This window comes from Chrysemys picta, chromosome 13 (assembly GCF_011386835.1).
Source record: "Chrysemys picta bellii isolate R12L10 chromosome 13, ASM1138683v2, whole genome shotgun sequence".
In the NCBI taxonomy this organism is placed as follows: Eukaryota; Metazoa; Chordata; order Testudines; family Emydidae; genus Chrysemys; species Chrysemys picta.
The window spans coordinates 12943891-12959782 of NC_088803.1; the positions used below are offsets into that span (position 1 = coordinate 12943891).

The window sequence follows — 15892 nt, forward strand, 5'->3', positions numbered from 1 at the left end:
CTTGCAACGCCAGACAGCTACCGGTCACTCGGGAATCAATTTGGAGTGGGCAAATCTACTGTGGGGGCTGCTGTGATGCAAGTAGCCAAAGCAATCACTCAGGTGCTGCTACGAAAGGTAGTGACTCTGGGAAATGTGCAGGCCATAGTGGATGGCTTTGCTGCAATGGGATTCCCTAACTGTGGTGGGGCAATAGATGGAACCCATATCCCTATCTTGTCACCGGAGCACTAGGGTACCCAGTACATAAACCGCAAGGGGTACTTTTCAATGGTGCTGCAAGCACTTGTGGATCACAAGGGACGTTTCACCAACATCAATGTGGGCTGGCCGGGAAGGGTTCATGACGCTCGCGTCTTCAGGAACACTACTCTGTTTAAAGGGCTGCAGCAAGGGACTTACTTTCCGGACCAGAAAATAACCGTTGGGGATGTTGAAATGCCAATAGTTATTCTTGGGGACCCAGCCTACCCTTTAATGCCATGGCTCATGAAGCCATACACAGGCAGCCTGGACAGGAGTCAGGAGCTGTTCAACTACAGGCTGAGCAAGTGCAGAATGGTGGTAGAACGTGCATTTGGCCATTTAAAAGGTCGCTGGCCATCGTTACTGACTCGCTCAGACCTCAGCCAAACCAATCTCCCCATTGTTATTTCTGCTTGCTGTGTGCTCCACAGTCTCTGTGAAAGTAAGGGCGAGACCTTTATGGCGGGGTGGGAGTCTGAGGCAAATCGCCTGGCTGCTGATTACGTGCAGCCAGACACCAGGGCGATTAGAAGAGCACACCAGGAAGCTCTGTGCATCAGAGAAGCTTTGAAAACCAGTTTCATGACTGGCTAGGCTACAGTGTGAAATATCTGTTTGTTTCTCCTTCATGAAAACCCGCCCCTTTTATTGACTCATTCTCTGTAAGGAACCCACCCTCCCCCTTCCCCCAGCTTGCTTTAAAACCAAATAAAGTCACTATCGTTTAAAAATCATTTATTCTTTATTAATACATTATAAAAAGAGAGAGGGAACCTGGGTGGGGTTTGGGAGGAGGATCGGCGGGAAGGAAAAGGCCACTAAAAAAAGGTTAAAAAAAGACAGCCTTTTGCTTGGGCTGTCCACTGGGGTGGAATGGGAAGGTGTACGGAGCCTCCCCCCCCTGCGTTCTTACACGTCTGGGTGAGGAGGCTATGGAACATGGTGAGGGGGGACGGGGGTTATACAGGGGCTGTAGCGGCACTCTGTTATCCTGCTGCCGTTCCTGAAGCTCCACCAGACGCCGGAGCATGTCTCTTTGCTCACGCAGCAGCCCCAGTGTTGCATCCTGCCTCCTCTGATCTTCCTGCCACCACCTCTCATCTCGAGCGTCTCTCCTCTCCTCACGTTGGTCCCTCCTGTCCTCGCGTTCACTGTCTTCTTTCCTATACTTTGAAAAGGTGTCCTTCCACTCATTCAGATGAGCTCTGTCACTGCGGGTGGATTCCATGATTTCTGCGAACATCTCGTCTCGCGTCTTCTTTTTCCGACGCCTTATCTGTGATAGCATTCGGGACGGAGGAGGGAGGCTTGAAGAATTTGCAGCTGCTGGAGGGAGGGAAAAAAGGAGAGAATTTTTTTAAAAGATACATTTTGCAGAACAATGCTTATACTCTTTCACGGTGACCAACACTATTCACATTACATAGCACATGTGATTTCTGTGCAAGGTCGCATTTTGCCTCTTAATATTGAGTGCCTGTGGCTTTGCTGCTAGAGATCACAGACGCAGGTCTGGGCAACAGAATTCGGCTTGCATGCGGCCATGGTAAGCCATTGTCTTTCGGCTTCTGCGCCCTCCTTTCCCACATACCAAGCAAAGCCCGTTGAGTGCTGCGGTTTTCCTGTTAACATTCAGCAGCAGAAAACAAACTAACCCCCCGCCCCCATCCAATTCTCTGGATGATCGCTTTATCCCTCCCCGCACCGCGTGGCTGGTATCAGGGAAGATCCCTGCAGGAACCAAACACCCCCCACCCCACCATGAATTCTCTGGGATGATCGCTTTACCCCTCCCCCCACCACGTGGCTGGTATCAGGGAAGATCCCTGATAGCCAAACTTGAAAAGCTCTGGGCCAATTTCCCCCCATCCCCCCCCCCCCCCCCCCGCACTTGGCTAACTGCAGGGAAGGATTTCTTTTCAGCCACAGGCAAACAGCCCAGTAAGAACTGCCACCTCTGTCCCCTTAATTAAATTCCCGTATTTCAACCAGGTTACCATGAGCGATATCACTCTCCTGAGGATTACACAGTAAGATAAAGAACGGATGTTGCTTGAATGCCAGCAAACACCGGGACCATACGCTGCCAGGCTTTGTCATGGATTGATACCAGATTACTTGCTTCAAGCATGGCGCAGTCAAGTGTCCTACCATGGAGGACGGAATAAGGCTGCATTGCCCAGAAACCTTGTGGCAAGGCTTTTGGAGTATCTCCAGGACAGCTTCATGGAGATGTCCCTGGAGGATTTCCACTCCATCCCCAGACACGTTAACAGACTTTTCCAGTAGCTGTACTGGCTGCGAATGCATCCCAAGTCCTCAGGGCAAAGTAATCAGACTTGAAGGTATAAGTTGTCCCCAAATCTGAAGTGGTTGTGGGTGAGGACAAAGATCTTTATCAAGCATTCGTAAAACTACAATATCCACCTGGGGAAGTGAGGAAACAGATTGAAAGAGCAAGACGGGTACCCAGAAATCACCTACTACAGGACAGGCCCAACAAGGACAACAACAGAACACCACTGGCCATCACATACAGCCCCCAGCTAAAACCTCTCCAGCGCATTATCTATGATCTATCCTGGAAAATGATCCCTCACTCTCACAGAGCTTCGGAGGCAGGCCAGTCCTCGCTTACAGACCATCCCCCAACCTGAAGCAAATACTCACCAGCAACTACACACCACACCACACCACAGAAACACCAACCCAGGAACCAATCCCTGTAGCAAACCTCGTTGCCTACTCTGTCCCCATATCTACTCTGGCGACACCATCAGAGGACACAACCACATCAGCCACACCATCAAGGGCTCATTCACATGCACATCCACTAATGTTACATATGCCATCATGTGCCAGCAATGCCCCTCTGCCATGTACATTGGCCAAACCGGACAGTCCCTCCGCAAAAGAATAAATGGACACAAATCGGACATCAGGAATGGTAACACACATAAGCCACCAAGTGAACACTGTGGGGGATGTGGAGATACCTATAGTGATCCTCGGGGACCCAGCCTACCCGCTAATGCCATGGCTCATGAAGCCCTATACAGCCACCCTGGACAGTGAAAAGGAACTCTTCAACTACCATCTGACCAAGTGCAGAATGGTGGTGGAGTGTGCTTTTGGACGTCCAAGGGGAGATGGAGAAGCTTATTGATTCGCTCCGATCTCAGCGAAACCAGTATCCCCATTGTTATTGCAGCTTGCTGTGTGCTCCACAATCTGTGTGAGAGCAAGGGGGAGACCTTTATGGCGGGGTGGGAGGCTGAGGCAAATAGCCAGGCTGATAATTACGCCCAGCCAGAAAGCCGTGCGATTAGAAGAGCACAGCGGGACGCGCTGTGCATCCGTGGGCTTAAAATACTGGTTAAGGAACAATGCCAATTTAAAGGGAATTTGAAAAGTTCTCTGTGTTTTCTGTTTGTTTTTAATTGTTATAGGTTCAAACACCTCTGCCTCCTAGGTTCCTGAGTGAGCAGGGTAACCTGTGACAATTTTGTTGGTTTACAGAGAAGCTGAACCTGCCCCCGTTTCTTTACCCAGTGACTGTTCACTATCCTCTCCAGTTTCATACCCCGTTCACCCCCTTCCAACCCACGTTTAAAAATAAAATCACTGAAAATTTGTTAATGAACAACGTTTTCTTTATTACTGTTTTCGCGGTAAAGTGTTGAAACTGGGACGCAGACTGTAGTGGGGAGCGAGTGTAGTGTACTGATTCAAAGGACGCTTCTAAACTCGAGGAATGCCAGGCTCCTGCTTCTACAGTGGTCCGCACTGGCGGACTGATTGTTTGAACGGAGCCTGCCACCTCTCTTGTTCGGGACTCTGTGTGTGGGGGCTATGTGACTTTGTGGCAGGGGGAGGACGGTTACAGATTCCCTGCTGCGTGGCTCTGTGATCCAGGATAAGGACCGCTGCATAAGATCTCTAACCGCCCTCCCCCGCCACAAAGTCACATAGCCGCCCTCCCACCCCCCAGACAATGAAAACCACCTCCCAGACTGACCAGGGTGCCTAGTGAATGCACTGTGTGTGTGACCTGCTGCTGAACCTGCCCCCGTGTCTGTACCAACCACCTTTCCCCCCCTTAAAACAGACTGTCCTCTAAAAAAACACGATGGAAACAGCAATTAACAGAAACTTATTTTTTATTAGCAAATGGACAATTAGGGGATGAAACTGGGATGGGGGCTTGGGTGAGGCGGGAAGGAAAGGACTTATCAAACTTTGGGGAATGACAGCCTTCTGCCACTTGAGCAGTCTGCAGGGGTTGAGTGACAGTTTTCACGGGCTCTGCAGCCCCTCCTTCTGGGTACTTTCGGTGAGGGGGGTATGGGACTTTGTGGCGGGGGACGGTGGTTGCAGATAGACTGCAGCAGGGCTCTGTCCTCCTGCCTCCGGTCCTGCAGAACATCCACAAGGCGCCGTAGCGTTTCCGTTTGCTCCCTCATTCGTCCAAGCAGTGTTTGAGTCGCATGCTGGTCTTCCTGCCACCACCTCTCCTCCCGTTCGCTGTGTGCTCTCTGGTATTGAGACATGTTCTCCCTCCACTGACTCAGCAGGGTTGCCTCGGCTCGGGAGCAGCCCATAAGTTCTGAGAACATGTCATCCCGTGTCCTTTTCTTTCTACGCCTAATCTGCGACAGCCTTTGGGAGGGGGATGACAGGGTAGGTCGGGAGACAGCCACAGCTGTGGGATGGGAAAAAGGGAGTGAATTCCTCAGAAAGATAAATTTTTGGGTGAACAAAGAAAATAGTCTTTCTCTGTGAAAAAGACCATTCACAGCACCTATCACATGCGCACTCAGGACAAGGTCGAATTTTCGGCCTTCGCATTCAGTCCCTGGGGTCTTGCAGTGCAGATCACAGAATCGGAACAGCACAGCGGAATTTGGGTAGCGGGCTGACATGGTAAGCCGTAGACTTGTGGCAGCTTAAAACTGTAATAATAGCACTGCCCTACTTTCATGTTCAAAGCAATGCTCCTAGCGTTGGCCAGTTCCTGCTGCCAGCAATCTGGCAAGCATGAACTCTGCCCCTGTCCCAGCCCCTCGCGGCTGTCCCCGGGAAAGATCCCTCTATGCTGCCTCTCTCCCGCCTCCACCACATGGCTGTAAACCGGCGGTCACAGTTCTGTAAAGGAACAGGGAAGCAGTCCCAATACTAACATTCCCCTAATTCAAAGCAGGTCACCATGAGCGACATCACTCTGATGCGTATTTCAGACAGCGACGAAGAACGCATGCTTCGGGAAAGCCTGCAAAGACCAGGGCCGTATGCCGCCATGCTGTGCAAGGCAATGATACCGGAGTACTTGATGGTAGCCTGGCGCGAAAACGTTTCATACTACGGAGGACACAACATGGCCGCTCTGCCAAGGAATCTCATGCAAAGGCTTTCCAATTACCTCCAGGAGAGCTTCATGGAGATGTCCTCTGAGGATTTCTGCTCTATCCCCGGACATATTGACCAAATTTTACTGTAGCTGCACTGGCAAGGGCTAAACAGTAGAGCGCCTACGGCAAACCAATGAAGATATACCGGACATTGTTAGATTTTTTTGCAGCAGTTGCACTAGCAAAGACTAGAACTTTAAGTGCCTAGGACAATCTAATCATGAAAAAGCCACAGTTAATATTAATATTCTTTTCAAAATAAATGTTTACATGTTTAATCCACTTACCGGCTGATCCTTCCCCTGATTCTGGGTCCGGGTTAACGCCTGGGGATGGTTGGTACGGGATCTCTGTGAGGGTGATGAAGAGATCCTGGCTGTCTGGGAAATCAGCGTTGTAAGCGCTGTCGACTGCCTCCTCCTCCTCATCTCCTTCCTCATCTTCCCCGTCCACTACCATCTCAGAGGAAGCAGGCGTGGACAATATCCCATCCTCAGAGTCCACGGTCAGTGGTGGGGTAGTGGTGGCGGCCGCACCTAGGATGGAATGCAGTGCCTCGTAGAAATGGCATGTTTGCGGCTGGGATCCGGAGCGCCCGTTTGCCTCTTTGGTCTTCTGGTAGCCTTGTCTCAGCTCCTTGATTTTCACGCGGCACTGCGTTGCATCCTGGCTGTATCCTCTCTCTGTCATGGCTTTGGAGATCTTCTCGTAGATCTTTGCATTCCGTCTTTTCGATCGCAGCTCCGAAAGCACGGACTCATCGCCCCACACAGCGATCAGATCCAAGACTTTCCGATCAGTCCATGCCGGGTTCCTCTTTCTATTCTGAGATTGCATGGCCATCTCTGCTGGAGAGCTCTGCATCGTTGCCAGTGCTGCTGAGCTCGCCACAATGTCCAAACAGGAAATGAGATTCAAACTGCCCAGACAGGAAAAGGAATTCAAATTTTCAAATTTTCCCGGGGCTTTTCCTGTGTGTCTGGTCAGAGCATCCGAGCTCGGACTGCTGTCCAGAGCGTCAACAGAGTGGTGCACTGTGGGATAGCTCCTGGAGCTATTACCGTCGATTTCCATCCACACCTACCCTAATTCGACATGGCCATGTCGAATTTAGCGCTACTCTCCTCGTTGGGGAGGAATACAGAAGTCGAATTTAGGAGACCTCTATGTCGAACTAAATAGCTTTGTTGTGTGGACGGGTGCAGAGTTAATTCGATTTAGCGCTGCAAAATTCGACATAACCTGCTAGTGTAGACCAGGCCTGTGACTCTCTGACAATATGAAATACACCAGTGATATGTTGCCGGAAGTGTTTGGGATGAAATAAGCACAGATATGGTAGGAGTGAATCTTAAAGACAAATAAACGGAATCTCTAGTTGCCAAACAGCTCTAGAAGAGTAGAAGAGATCAGGGCCAGCTGCAGGCACCAGCTAAAGAAGCAGGTGCTTGAGGCGGCCAATACCAAGGGGCGTCACTCCGGCTGCTATCGGGGCGGCACGTCTGGGTCTGCAGCGCGGTAATTCAGAGGCAGGTCCCTCAATCCCTCTTGGAGCGAAGGACCAGCCACTGAATTCCCACTGAAGAGTGGAATGGCGCGATCGCGGGGCCACGGCTTTTTTTTTTTTTTTTTTTTTGCCGCTTGGGGTGGCAGAAAACCTGGAAGCCGGCCCTGTCTGCTGTGATTATTGGATTGAGCTCTTTATTTCTCACCCTGGTCTCCTACATTCACATCATCTCCACCATCCTGAGGATATGCTTCTTGGAAGGAAGTTATAAAGCTTTCTCAAGTGGATGCTCCCTCCTTGTCAGGTTTATTTGATACTACGGGATTGATTTGTCTCCATTTGTGAGACTCACGCCCGCCTTCTTGGTGGTTCTGCATAGACTGATCTCCATCAATTACGGCAGCTTACCTCCCATGTTGAACCCCCATCATCCACAGCTCAGAAAGACAAAGAGGTGGAAAGCGCTCTGACCAAAAATTTGGAAACAAAAAAAAATGTTAAATTTCGCATGTAGCGTAAAAACGTTTTGGGAAGAAGCAGTGAAATATCAGTAAGGGACTCTACGGACATTTCTTCGCCTCTGCAGGCAGCGGAAAAAGCACATGACATACAAGGAGTGTGGGTTAATTAATGGGAAATGGGCTTCCAGGTCCCCTATGTGACTTTTAAAAATCTTAGCTATAGTCTATAAAGCAGTGCAGTAAAACTGCCACTGGATTTTGCTTTTCAAGTTCTTTGTTTCAAACCCTCCTAATAGCCCATGCAGTAAATCTGTGTTTACCCTCTTCTTCACCAAGTGCTTTGGGACTCACAGATAAATGAGGACTCTGTAATGCCAATCAAAATCAAACATCACCCAGAACTCTTCTTTCTCAGCCCAGCTACCCTGCATCCCAGTTCTTCCTGTTCTAATCAATATACCCCACTGCTCTCCCAAGGCCAGCAATAAAACCCAGGACTCTTGAGTTCCCAACCCCATCCCCATATCAACCCTTAGATCAGATTTCTCTGTCCAAGCCAGGAATAATGGTAACTAGTTAATAGAATATCCTTTGATCTTTATATCTCCCTTTTACTAAATCGAATTTAGGAAATTCCATGCCCCGCCCCCCCCCCCCGACACACACACTGTGATAATGTTGGAAAGTATTAAAATATTGGGAAATGTCTTGCAAACTTAAAACTGCTGGATTGTGTGTGTGTGTGTGTGTGTGTGTGTGCATTTCCACAGAGCTGGCCAAAATTCCCAGTTTTTTCTGGGACAATTTTTCCTTCAAGTTTTGTTTGTTTGTCTGAGCTGTTTCCACTTCTTCGGGGGGTGGGGGGGGGGGAAGGAGAGAAAGGAAAAATTAAACTATTATTTTGGCACTAGGCCTAATAGGAAAAGACATTCTTTACCCAAAACAACTCCTTCTGTAGCATTAGAATCCAGCCAATACCTTTGGCAAACACAGAAAAGATTATGTGATGTTTAAAATGATGAGAGATTAATATAAAAAGGATAATAAAAGATTTATATTTACTGAGAACACTAAACCTTCAGTGACTTTCCATGAGATTTGAGCACCTAAATCCCTTGAGCTGTTTTTAAACTCACAGCCATAATATATAATATACATAGAGCCATATCTTTAGCTGGTGGAAATCAGCTGGTGGCCTACGGAATTCAATAGTGCTATGACAATTTACACCAGCGGGGACCTGCCTTATTGATGTCAGGGAAGCCGTGTTAATTTACAGCAGTGTGGGATCTGACCACTGTTGATTTTGATGGAGCTACATCAATTTACACTAATTGAGGAGCCGTCTACTGTTGATTTCAGTACAGTTACAATGACTTACACCACTGGTCTTCTGGCCCATTCACTCCAGTAGAGATAGACTGATTTAAACTAGCTAGAAATAGGTCCCCATCTATCTATCTATCTATCTATCTATCTATCTATCTATCTATCTATCTATCTATCTATCTAATGTTCCCTGTTCCCGGCCAATGGGAGCTGCAGGAAGCAGTGGGCCACAGGGAGGTGCTGGCTGCTGCTTCCCACAGATCCCATTGGCCAGGCACTGAGAACCGCAGCCACTGGGAGCTGCAGGGGGCCATGCCTGTGGACGGTCAACATCAGCAAAATGTCTCGTGGCCTGCAATCAGATTACCCAGATAGACTGCATGCGGCCTGCGGGTCACAGGTTGCTCACAACTGTGTTAGACCAATTAGTTAAAAATCCATACTTTCCTCCTTGGACAGATCCATCTATCCCTGGGTCTGATAACTTAACAGACATTATTTATGTATTAGATATTATCCATTCATTGAATTCCCATGAATATTAATTATGTTTTTAAATTTTGTTATTTTTTTCCGTTTCTCTCTGGACACAGTTTTGCTGAAGAATAATGGAGACTAAAACCACCATGGCTGAATTTATTCTTTTCGCACTTTTGAGTGATCCACAGCTACAGATTTTCCTCTTCTTGGTATTTCAAGTATTTCAAGCTCCTTCCACCTCACCCTGGTCTCCTACATTCACGTCATCTCCACCATACTGAGGAGATGCTCTGTAGGACAGGCGTAAAGCCTCCGCCACCTGCAGCTTTCACCTCAATGTGGCTATTTTATACTATGGGACAGGTTTCTCGCAGTATGTGAGAGCCATCTCAGCTTCCTTGGATGCTCTGGTCTCCATCCTGTACAGCACCTTGTAACCCCCATGTTAAGTCTTGACATCTACGACCTGCAAAACAAAGGAGTGCAAGCAGTTACGGTGAAAATGTGTTGCACGTTAATGGGTCTGTGTAGACTCTGCTGCTGTGAACTAAAAGTTCCTAATGCACTTTAATGTAGTGCTGTTTCTCTCAGTCTCTTCTGTTGAAGCTGTCCCACTTTGGATAATTACTTGAATAATAATGGGCTAACTTCCTTTGTGAACCAAGCCCTTCTTGGGTCTGGGCCTACTAAGCCAGGCCAGATCTGTGGTCCATCTAATACTCCATCAGATGCTTCAGAAGAAGGTCCAAGAAAACCTAAAATGGGCAATTATGGAATAACCCATCCCTAGAACTTAAAGCATGGTGGTTTTAAGACCTAGCCCCTGCTTACCATGAAGCAGAGATCTTAATCTGGAGCTAACTCAGTAATAAAATTGAATGGTAATAAGAAAATTATTTACAGTAGGAAATGAAATCTACCTGGCAGAGAAGCCAAGGAAGAGTGAGATGTTGGTCAAAACATTAGCCTGTGGTTACAGAAGCTCAGATTTCAAGTTTCTGCTCGGTCATGGACTTCTTATGTGACCTTAAGCAAGTCAGTGAGCCTCTCTGTGGCTCGGATTCATAGATTCCAAGGTCATAAGGTGTCATTGTCATCATCTAGTCCAACATCCTGTATCACACAGCCCACAGAATTTTCCCCAAAATAATTCATAGAGCCAATCTTTTAGAAAAACATCCAATCTTGATTTAAAAATTATCAGTGATGGAAAATCCACCACAACCATTGCTAAATTGTTCTAGTGGTTAATTACTCTCACTGTTAAAAATCATGCATTATTTCCTATCTGAATTTGTCTATCTTCAACTTCCAGCCATTGGATCGTGTGATACTTTTCTCTGCTACATTGAGGAGCCTATTGTCAAGCTGTCGGGAGTGATTCACAACCATGAGAGGTTCATCAACCTCAGGGCAAATTGTCTAAAAGCAGGGCCTACACCCCAAATGGGTGGTTTGTTCTATAATTACATTTCACCAACCTAGTAAGAAATGTGAATGCCTGTGAATCAAAGTAACAGTCGTACTATGGAGTCACACACAGACAGTCCCGTTGGGCCCTCCAATCTATCTTGCCACCCAGGTACACTGGACTTAGTGATAAATGGTTAATTACACCAAAAAAAAAAAAACACAAAATATTCAGGTTGCCCCCAGTCCCAAGAGACCAGTCACTTATCCCAGATCAATTTGTACCTTAGATCTCATGCCAAAGTCAACACTAGTAGCTAATCCAATAATAAACTAAGGATTTATTAACTAGGGCAAAAAATGAGAGAGTTAGTTACAAGTTAAAGCAGGCAACATATAGGCACAGATGAATAACAGGTGGTTCCAAAAGGTGACTGAAGTTTTAGCAGTCTGTTCACTGAATGACTTTTTGGGATAACCCAGGTTGACCCTGGGGATCTCTGATTTTTGTTCCTTAACACCAACCCTTGTAAGAGTCCAAACACCAAAGAGAGAACCATTTCTTCTTGTGAGCATCTTTACATGCCCTTCCCCCAGAGTTCAAACTGATGGGATAAGAGCTTCTGCACGTAACTTCTTCATGGATGGATGGGGCAGTCAACAGAGCTTTGTCCTACAATGGACCATTTAGTCTTGATTGTCCTTCTTGATGGAATGGAAAACCACTCTTCCTGCCTAGGTTCATAAGTTCAGAGCAGGCATTTTTACAGTTATAAAGCAAAATGTACATATTACCTTATAGCATGGGATATAGACATCAAAAATAAGAGTCACACATGCAGCCACTTAAACACTAAACACATCTTTACAAGTCTAACACCTGTCTTGAAGAATATTAACATACAGGTGAGCTGGTCTCAGAGGTGCGGGAACTAGGGGTGTTGGGGTGCTGCAGCACCCCCAGGTTTTACTGTGAAAAGTTTGCTGGTGCTGTCGAAACAAAGTTAGCATTATTTTGTGATTCTGGAGAATCGCAGAGCTGTGCTGCTCCCATGTGGTGTAAGCGGGAATTGCGCTCTGTTCACAATTTTGAACACACAGGGTTTACAGCTTTCAGCACCCCCACTATAAAAAGTGTTCCCGCGCCACTAGCTGGTCTGGATTCCAGCTATGAATTTATCAGTGCTCAGCTAAGGCCTATAGACTTGGCAAGATATGGCACCTGGTTTGTCGGCATCACACCCATTATTCAATATTTGTTCCCTACTGAGATGCTATAGACTGTAATCAAGTCACCCCGTAACCTTCTCTTTGTTAAGATAAATAAACTGAGTTCCTTGAGTCATTCACTATAAAGCATGTTTTCTAATCCTTTAATCATTCATTTAATCACTGTAAAAATGGGAAATTTTGAATAAAAATATTTGTAAACAAAAATACAATACATCATCACCCCAGATACATTGCCTATTTATCAGAGATGCTGAGCACGTTGAGATCCCATTGATATCCATGGTGATTTGTGGGTGCTTTACGTCTCTGAGCATCAGGTCAATTACCGAGTTGCCTAAATGCAGATTTCAGTGCCTAACTGTAGGCACGCAAGTTTAAAAGTGTTAGTCAATCATTTATAAGACATGTCAAATATTTGTGCTGTTTCCTCAGTATGGCTCTAGGGACTATTCAAAAGGCAAAGACTCTGTCCTGAAGAACTTATAGTCCAAATTAGGACAGGATGAGAACTGGTGTCCTCAGTAGGGAATGGAAGGGAAGACAATGGCTGTAATAAGAAGAGCACATGATTGCTTTTGTTAGTAACACGTGCATGCTGAGGATTTCATAATCAATCAGCTAAACAGAAAGAGCGCTCTGACAGGCCTCCATAACTGGTCGCAGAACAACAGATTTTGGCCCTGGTGCTGTAACTGGATCTGTACGAATGGACTCCTGTGCCTGTCCGGAACCCCATTTACCTCAGCGGGACCCCGCACATGGGTGCAGGGATCCATCCAGCAAATCCAGCTCAATGAAATGGGCTGTGAAGTGCTGTTCTATTCTGCCATTTGCTTATCAATGACACTTACTTTTCAACCAATCCCATCCTTCAGCTCACGTCATCTCCATTCCTTTCAGCATCTGTTGAGGTTACTGATCGAAAACGAGATGGAGAGGCAGTGATGCTAAGGGGGTTTGAGAGAGATTCTCCTCCCTCTAGTGTGTCATCAACCAAAATGTCTACTGGGATTGATTTTTTATGTCAATGGGGTTACACAGATTTGGTTGACGGCAGAATGTATGTAGACAATGGGGTCAAATATATGTTAGAATTTCAGACCAGGATGCTCAGCAATTTCTGAAAATCAAGCCCCTTTATGGTTTCTCAAGTCAACCAGCAAATTTGAGAAAATCAAAATCACCATCTACTTTGGCAAATCTTGGCCAATAACATTATGCTAGAAAGAGAGAATACATCCTGTTGTACATATCCCATGTTTAATGTCCAGGGTTGGAAACTAGTGAAAAACATCTTCGATTTGCAAACCTATCACTTATCGAGCTCAATTCACCACTGCCCATTCCACTCAAGTCATTGCAGTTGTGCTGGGGAAAAGCTAGAGTAACACAGGAGTTAATGAGACTTATTTATACCAATCACTGACACAGATATTTACTATGCCACTTTCACAAAGTTATCTGACCAAAAAAAGCAGTGATTGGAAGGTTATTTTCAATTTAGATTCTTAATACTCTTTGTCCACCTGTAAGCCAACACAGTGTACTGGATGGATAATATGGGATCTGGTTTAGAAGAAAGGGTTGTACATGAGGTTTCTAAAAGCAGATCTCTCTTGTATGGCTCACAACACGAGAAATTGGGTCAAATAGGAGAACTAATTGGACACGGTGTTGACACCGGTGTAATCTAAGAAAATATTTGTGTAAATCCACATGGAATAGGACCCACTTTATTTTTTATCCAACTTAGAGTGTTGAATTAGAAATGTGAATTTGTCCATCTGAGTCCCCTTGGCTTTCAAAATCTCACTTGTGTTTTATCTATCTATCTATCTATCTATCTATCTATCTATCTATCTATCTATCTATCTATCTATCTATCTATCTAATTGAATTTCCATAACCTGCTATGTTGGTTAATTTCATTTCTTTTTCTCTTCATACAGATCACTAAATGTGAATGGAAAACCAAACCAATGTGAATGAATTTATTCTTGTGGGACTTTCTAATTACCCGGAACTTCAATTTTTCCTCTTCCTGGTGTTTTTAGTTATTTACCTAATCACCCTGGTGGGGAACATGATGATTATGCTGGTGATAAGGGCTGATCCTCAACTCCAAACTCCCATGTACTTCTTCCTGTCTCATTTGTCCTTTGTTGATATCTGTTATTCCTCAGCCATTGTCCCTAAGATGTTGGTGAATTTCCTAGCAAAGCACAAAACCATTTCTGTCAATGGCTGCCTTGCCCAGATGTTCTTCATCCTCCTCTCAGCTGGCACTGAAGTTTTTGTGCTCTCGGCAATGGCTTATGACCGATACACTGCCATATGTCACCCATTGCATTATGTGGGGACCATGAACAAACGAGTGAGCAGACAGTTGGTGGGTGGTTCTTGGATAATGGGACTCTTGTATTCACTGGTCAACACTGTCCCTGTGTTAAAGTTACACTTCTGTGGGCCCAATGAAATCAGGCATTTCAGCTGTGAGCTCCCTCCGCTACTACAACTATCTTGCACCGTGACCTTGACCAATAAAATAGCTTTTCTTTCTTCTGCTGTGATATTTGGTTTCAGCTCCTTCCTCTTCACCTTGGTCTCCTACATTCACATCATCTCCACTATCCTCCGAATACGCTCCTCGGAGGGAAGACGTAAAGCCTTCTCTACATGCAGCTCCCACCTCATTGTGGTGGTTTTATTGTTTGTGACAGCTCTTTCCCAGTACATGAAACCCAGTTCAGTCACTTCTCTGGTTCTAGATGAACTCTTCTCCATCCAGTACAGCATCTTGACCCCCATGTTGAACCCCATCATCTACAGCTTGAAAAATAAAGATATGAAAACTGCTCTGACAAGAACACTAGGGAAAATTCAAGTTTCTCATGCAATGTAACCATTTCTAGGTTTTATCATTTTCAATAAAATTATAATATAAATCGAAGAATTGTGGAAACTGCACTATCTAGATATTTTGAGTTCTTTCAACTGGTTGACACTGATACACAATTGGCAATCAATTTAGTCTAGATCAGGGATCAGCAACCTTTGGCACGCGGCCCGTCAGGGAAATCCACTGGGGAGCTGGGATGGTTTGTTTACCTTCAGCGTCTGCAGGTTCAGCCGATCGCAGCTCCCACTGGCCACGGTTCGCCGTTCCAGGCCAATGGGGGCTGTGGGAAGTGGCACGGAGCAAGGGATGTGCTGGTTTCCGCTTCCCACAGCCCCCATTGTCCTGGAACAGTGGGAGCTGCGATCAGCCAAATCTGTGGACCCTGCGGGTAAACAAACCATCCCGGCCCGCCAGCAGATGTCCCTGATGGGCTGCGTGCCAAAGGTTGCTTATCCCTGGTCTAGATAAAAGCACTCATGCAAACACAGTTTATAGGGCCAAAATGTTAGGTGTGATAAACAGAAGTATCTCAGTTGGCTTCAGCTGAATTATTTCAATTTACACCCGCTGAGGACCTGGCTCATTATGTTGAAATCCATCCTTGATTTTTCTACTTAAAGCAATGTAAGCTTTGGGGTTGAGTAGCATTAAATTTGAAAATCAACGTGCAAAGAGTCCAAACACTGGGGATTTAGACTGAACTTGAACTGGCATTGAGTATAGTTCGAGCTAAGGCATGCTAGGTAAACCAAAATTTTCACTTGATTTTTAGCCTAGCCACAACTCCACAAGATAAATCAAGCAATATGATTTTACCCTGTATCTACATTAGGAAAAAAGTGTCAAAGTTAGATCGGTTATAACGATTATGTGTTACTCCAGGGCCTTAACCTTAAGACATCCTTCCTAAAGGGCCTAA

The 15892-nt window shown here is 46.0% G+C and overlaps 2 pseudogenes; one reads left to right on the plus strand and one right to left on the minus strand.

The window, feature by feature from the left end:
• LOC135972203 (paired amphipathic helix protein Sin3a-like) overlaps nt 1-15892 on the minus strand; it is a 74396-nt pseudogene that overhangs the window by 17103 nt on the left and 41401 nt on the right.
• Nucleotides 14032-14976, plus strand: LOC135975437 (olfactory receptor 5V1-like; annotated as a pseudogene).